The sequence below is a fragment of the Hylobates moloch genome, unplaced genomic scaffold (assembly GCF_009828535.3).
Source record: "Hylobates moloch isolate HMO894 unplaced genomic scaffold, HMol_V3 SCAFFOLD_16, whole genome shotgun sequence".
NCBI classification, from domain to species: Eukaryota; Metazoa; Chordata; class Mammalia; order Primates; family Hylobatidae; genus Hylobates; species Hylobates moloch.
In genome coordinates, this window is record NW_026652291.1 from 49,942,218 (window position 1) to 49,949,183 (window position 6,966).

General features: G+C 39.6%; 1 protein-coding gene across 2 annotated transcripts in view; it reads right to left on the reverse strand.

Annotated features, from left to right (window-relative positions):
• Nucleotides 1-6,664, reverse strand: part of KTN1 (kinectin 1) — a 102,070-nt gene extending 95,406 nt beyond the window's left edge. The window contains exon 1 of one of the 2 annotated variants that reach the window (XM_058429955.1): nucleotides 6,649-6,664. The gene's annotated coding sequence lies outside the window, so the exon portion shown is untranslated. The other variant, XM_058429954.1, reaches the window with a different exon arrangement.
• Nucleotides 6,665-6,966: the final 302 nt, after the last annotated feature.

The following is a 6,966-nucleotide window of genomic DNA, read 5'->3' on the forward strand; positions in this document are numbered from 1 at the left end:
GACATGACTTCCCAATAAAGTAGGCAAGTACAGGTTGGTACATTCAACCTGTGTGGATATTACAGATTTAAGGCAACATCTTCAATGTTCTGCAACATAGCATTCAGAACACTAGGGAGTTCTCAGTGCACAGCTTAGCTTGTCCAAATTTATTTCAAAAGGTAATTAGATCTAAACACGAGCATTCACTAAATTATTTATGTACAGATTCTACTCAGAACACTTACATTACTGATGAACAAGATTAACTGGGACTAAGCACAAGCATTTTGCTGAAATTCGTGTTTCAAATTGTTTTCCATTCCACTCTCCCAAGAGTAAACCTAAAACCCTTATTCTTAGAGTTTCACTTTATATGGCATACCAAATACCACTCAGCCATGCTAATAAAGGATGGCAAGTAAAGCAAAAGACTCAATAAGTCCCAATCATTTTCAAGCATCAGACCATCCATTCATTCAAATTGAGCACTAACTAGGTGTCAGACACATAGTTCACAGCGATGAACAAGACACAGTCCCTGCCTCTCATTGCTTATATTCTTGTAGGTGAGGCAGATACCAAGAAAGAAATAAGCGTATTATAACATCAGGTTGTGACTGATGGTGCAATGAAGAAAAATAAGGCTGTGACAAAAAAATAGGGAGGGTATGCATTTTTAGGTAGGGTCAGAGTTGGCTTTTTTCAGGTAACCATTAAGAAATGTCTATAAGATCACACAAGAGTAACTTACAATCAACATATGCAGGAAATGAAACAGAAAAATTTCTTGGAAACTAAAAGGATGACATTTATCTACTGCTTTCCATATAACTAAAACATTTTATAGCATGTGGTTTAAGTAGCTTTTACTGTTTTCTCCACTTGAAAAACTTCAATTCTTTAAATTTAAATCACTAGTTTTAAGAATTAATCTTCTAATTCCTCTGGGGGGGAGGGGGGATCCTTATAACCTTAATTTAGCTTTGTAATGCCTAACATTAGCTGCACATGAACAGCATTTTGTTTTTTTCAGAAAGCATTCTTAAAAAACAGCTCAATGGGTAAGAATGGGCTCTAAGTCAGAATGCCTCAGTTAAAATTCAGGCTCCTCCTAAAGACATTTGTTGTGTCTTTGAACAAATTATTTGTCTGCCTAGTTTTCACCAAATAGTACCTACCTCATAAGGTTGTTGAGAAGATTAAATACGATAATGCACATAAAGCATTTAGAGTCTGACAGCAAATATGTACTCCAATGTTAGCTATCACTTATGAGGCAACTACTGAGGTAAGATAATTCGTTAATGAGCCTTAGGCAGGTTAATATAGGTTAAGATCACACATGCAGTACGTGGTACTGACTAGCAAAACTAAATTCAAGCCCAAGGTCTTCAGGCTCCCTAGTGCCCATGCTGTTTCCACTACCCCACAGAACGTTATGTAATTAAAGAACTGGACAATAAAGAACTTGCATAAAACCTTAGAGGTAATAAGGTCTAAGACCTGTAGGTCTCCTAACTACTGACTTCCAGCTGATTACACCAGACCAGACTGTTTCCTTGACAACTCAATGACTCATGTGTAAGAATAATAATTGTCCCACATTTTCCAGTGAAAATGCAATGTAACATGTCTCCTGATAGACAATGTACACTTACTTGAATTCACGTAAGTTCTGAAAACTAATTGTAGATGTTACTCAGAGTCAAAATAAAGAAATACGGGTAAATAACATTCTCTTCTAGTAATTACAGGCTGCTATGATCCTACGGCCCCTATGGAACCTATTCAAAGTGGAAGGTGTTTTACAGGATCTCTCACTGGATTAACTGACATTCTCCTCCTTTGTAAAAATACATGGGCTGGTGTCTTCAGAAAGCTGTTTCTGGCTAGCAGTTACTCTCCTACTCACTTATTTCTATATATCTATCAAATATGAAAATAGAGTCAAAAGGTGTTATTTCTATAAAAATGACATTAAATCCTTTGGAAGGTCTTGATGAATAACTGGAAAAATCTATAAAGATTTTGTACTTGGAGAGTTTCCCAGTGCCTACCTTTTCATTCCACTTTAAAGAAACCAATACTACAAATCATAGATAATGCTTTTAGAGTACAATCTGTGAATGGAAAATCAGGATAACCTTTATTTTAAGAAAAGAAATCAGTAAAAATAAAAAGGCAAATAAAAGTAAAATCAAATATTTTAAGTGAAAACATTTAAGGTGCACATATATTTTGATTCCTTGCTTTAACCAACTTTTTGAATTAACTAACAAATGGCCCTAATCATGTGGTGTATGTAAGAGGGTCTCCATCACACTCTAACATCATTCCTTCCACCAAGCAGCTCCCAAAGGCTCCATGCCACTTTCTTCCACTCTCTGACCATCCCTGAAAGAGGAAAGGAGCAAACTGAAAACTACATGTATCCAATAATGAGTTATTCATCAAAGGATAGAACGCGAGATTTTTTTTTTTTTTTTTTTTTTTTTTTGAGACAGAGTCTCACTCTGTCACCCAGGCTGGAGTGCAGTCACACCATCTCAGCTCACTGCAACCTCCACCTCCCTGGCTCAAGCAATCCTCCCACCTCAGCTTCCCAAGAAGCTGGGACCACAGGCACACGCCACCATGCCTGGCTGTTTTTATATTCTTTTTAGAGATGAGGTTTTGCCACGTTGCCCAGGCTGGTCCCAAACTGCTAGGCTCAAGCAATCCACACACCCTGGCCTCCCAAAGTGCTGGCATTACAGATGTGAGTAATCACACCCAGCCAGGATTTAATTACTGTGTTCAACAAATCCTTATTGAGGACCTGCTATGTGCTAGACACTGCTCTGAACTCTTAAAGAGTCATCAATAAAACAGACAAAAAGCTTACCCTCACAGAAGCTATGTAATACTGTGTGTTTTGGGGTGATGGGGAAGAGACAATAAACACAACCAGGAAATCATATAGTATGACAGAAGGCGACAAATGCTATAAAGAAAACAGAGCAAGGTGGAAGAATCAGACGTAGGGGAGTGCAGTTTTAAATAAAATAGGCAGATCTTTTTAAGAAAGTGACATTTAAAAAGCAAAGACTGGACAGAGACAACAAGCCATGCATGTATCTTCAGAAAAAAAAAAAAAACTGATCTAAGGAGGGGTAACAGCCAGTGTAAAAAACAGCTGTTTCCTCCATGGCACTTGTCACTTTCTTGCCAGGAGAAGTAAATAGTATATAATGTCCTCATTGATTGTGTTTATTATCTCTTCCCCTTGCCCTCAAACATACACTATTACATAACTTCTATCAGAGCAGAGCTTTTCGTCTGTTTTGTTTATTGATGGAGCCTAAGTGTTTAGGGCAGTGTCTGGCATGTAGCTGCCCCTACGAAAGCCACTGGAGCCAGAGGGAAGTAAGCAAAGGGAAGATAGTAGCTAACCTTAGAGGTAAGGGGGAATGGGGAGAGTGGAAGTGTCCAGATTCTGTATGGCCTTAAGGACATAAAAACTTCAGCTTTCACTGTGCATAGAGAAAGTCACTGTAGCATTCTGAGAAGGTAAGTGATATGATCCAGTTGTGTTGGAAAGACTGTAGGGAGTTATGGCAAAGGCAAGGAGATCAGTTAGGAGGCTAATTGCAGAAATCTAGGTAAGAGATAAGAATGGCTTGGACCAGGCTGGTGAGCAGTGGAAGCAGTAAGTACTGATTGGATTGTGGTTATATTTTCAAGATAAGACAGAGCACAGAATGCCAAGTGTGAAAGAGATAAGTCAGGGATGACTCCAATGTTTTTTTACCTGAATGATGGAAACATCAAACATCAAACACGTTTGAGGAAAAACAGGGAAATTTAGTTGGAGTTGACCACTGCACATCCAAGTGGATAGGCCTAACAGGATATGTGGAAAGTCTGGGTTGGAGATAGAAATATGGGAGCCATCAGCATATAAGTATTTAAAACCATGACACTGGACAAGATTGTCAGAGGAATATAAAAAGAAAAGTGAAACAAGGACTGAGCATGTCAACTTTAAGAGTAGAAGATGTAAGGTAGAATGAACAAAGCAATTAGGAAGGAGAAAGCCCAAAAAGCAGAATGTCCTGGAAGAAGAGTGCAAACAAATTACATTTAGTGTACAAATCACTTTGCTGAAACCAGATTTAAGTTATGGAAAAGTTCTTAATCTCCCTGTAGTAGTTAGGACGACTCGTAAAATACTAAATCATAACTTTTTTTAGGGTAAGTATGTCTTCTACATTTCCAAGGAATATTATATTTCCTATCAGAGTATCTACTAAAACTATTGTTAGAATTAAAAGTATATCTTGCCTATTTTCTTTTTACATAAAACCAATTAAAAGCTTGTACCATTTTTTAAAAAAGAAAAATAGCCTAGTTTTCACTGCTACTTCTATCAAAAACCAAAAACACATTTAAGCACAACAGCTTGGCACACAGTTGTAAACTGTCATTATTTCTCTTTCTCTAGACCTCAGATACAGAAGGTTAAATTAAACTCCTTAGTTTACAGCACATAAGGTTCTTCCCCTTAATGTTTAATTTTCTATTTATAGAGGGGGGGGGAAGGCTTATATTCTCATCTAGACCAATGTTTTCCCGGTGATTTGAAAAGAAATTACATTTTTTGATTGGGACACTCAAAGCCATGTTCACAGGAACTGAAAGAGAAGCAATGAAATGCAATTCTCTTTGAGCATGAGTGATCAACAATGTCACTTCTAGAGAAATAGTTACTTGCTTCTATCCTCTAAGTATACTCTGGATTTACCTTCAAAGTCACTAAAAACAGTACAGAGAACAATCAGGTCATAAGGTGTATTCTCAAATATATGAATGATCTTGCAAAGCACGATTTTTCTCATTTCCTTATTACATATTAGGTCAGATTCCCAAGAGAATCAAAACCTTCCTAGAACCACTTAAGTTCATTAACAACTTTATATTTTAATAAAGTATTGGAGATCTTTCAGGATAAAACTTCATTTGCTACAAAAATTATAAGCATACAATTAAAAATACATGTTCCATTCAAGTTAAGAACTTAACTTACACATAGGAAATGTATAAGACACATTCAACTTTTAAAAAAAAAATTATGATTCAGTATTCTACGTGTCATCTTAAACATGACAGGCTGATTAAGAACTTTTAACCATAACTTAAAATTCAAGTTAAGAACTTAACAACAGTGACAACCTTAATATGGGTTCTTTAGAAGTCTCAAAAAGGTTTTCACGTTTTAGGCTCTTTTAAAAAGCCATATTGAGTGATATCAAAAATATAATTATTAAAACGATCTCCCTACCAAAAGCAGATTAAAGCCTATAAACTAGAGGGGAGCCTGAAGTGAGGCATTTTTAGGGAAAAACACAACATCAAACAGAAGACACTACTGGTATTAAAAGAATATATAAAGATCTAAATGGAAACAAAATCGTAAATGTCTCTTCATAATGCTGATGCTGAATCATTAAGAGTTAAATACTTGATATTCTTTATAATTTTCCAGTATTAAGAAAATTTTTCAATAGATCTTGTTATATTTTCAAATTCATTATCAGCCTCAAGTAAATCAAGTAGAACACCTTATTCTCTAAGGTCACTTGATAAGGTATTGTTATGTCTGCCGAAGGCTACAAAATCAGATGAGACATTTGAAACTCAATGTTGGGGTGGGAGGGAAACTCATCAACAGACCCAGCTATTTCAGGTTAGATCCTTAAACTAAAGACAAAAGGAAAAAGGAAAAAAAAAAGAGCCTTTTTTTATCAGGCAGCACATCAAATATGAAAGTCTACTGCAAGGCATGTCTACCCAAAATACTCGAGTAATTTAGGGTTATTCTTGGGAACATTATCCCAAGTCTCACCAGCAATTGCTTCGGACCAAACTGGAGACACTGTTGCCATTAGCCTGTTAGGTAAGCTAAGGAAAACAAATGCAACCTAATTTAGCAAAAATTCTAACTTTAAGTCAACTCCTATACAATTCAGAACGTTTAGTTCACCTGAAGATGCTTATCTTTAGCTGGGCTGGCTATGGGTGTCTACAAAGTCATCACACACACACACACACACACACACACACACACACCCCTTAACAGTTAACTTCAACCGTAGCTCTTTAAGCACTACACACACACACACACCCCCCTTAACAGTTAACTTCAACCGTAGCTCTTTAAGCACTACTAACTTAAATAGCTGCTAAGGAATCCGTTTGACAACACAGTTCTGAATTTAGATTCCTCCTTCCTCCCAGAAGAAAGAAGGGCCAACACTGAACAGCTTACTTTCAACCTAACCTAGTCAAGGTGCAGCTGGGCCAGGCTGGGACGCCGCTGCCTGCGTCCGGGGCTGCCCACGTCTAGTGCACCCAGCGCCTTCACCGCCAGCGTGCGGGGCTGCACATCCCTCACAGACGTATGGCTGAGAGCCAGACGACTTCTCTAGACTTCCCGTGTAGTTTTCCGGCGAGGTCCCCAAGGCCAAAAATCTCACTTTTGGAAACTGAAGGGGTCAGGCCGAATCGCTAAGACACACCCCTCGGGGACAGAAAGGGATAACTTCGCCGGTGTCGAGGGTGGTCCGCGGATTTTTCCAAAGTCCCCCCTCATGCTGCTTTCCGTGCCCAACCGCCTCCCGCCCTGACCTGGGGACTCGCAAAGGGCGGCGGGAGGGGCGCCGGGGAATGGGGCGAGCGCCCAGACCGCCGGAGGCAGCGGCGAGGACTGGAATTCCAGCATGGCGTAAGTGTGGCCCAGCTCCGGCCCGGGGACGCCGCGGGAGACGAGTTGCCTCCGTCCACCGGCCGAGGAGGCGGTAATCCGCCTTCCCTCCCGGGGGCCCTCAGGCTTGGCTAAAAATAGGTGCCTCGGTCACCCCAGGGCCCGCTCGCGTCGACCTCGCCTTCGACAGAGTCGTCCTTGGGGAGGAGGGGGGTGTCCCTCGGCCGCGCCCCGGGTGCCGC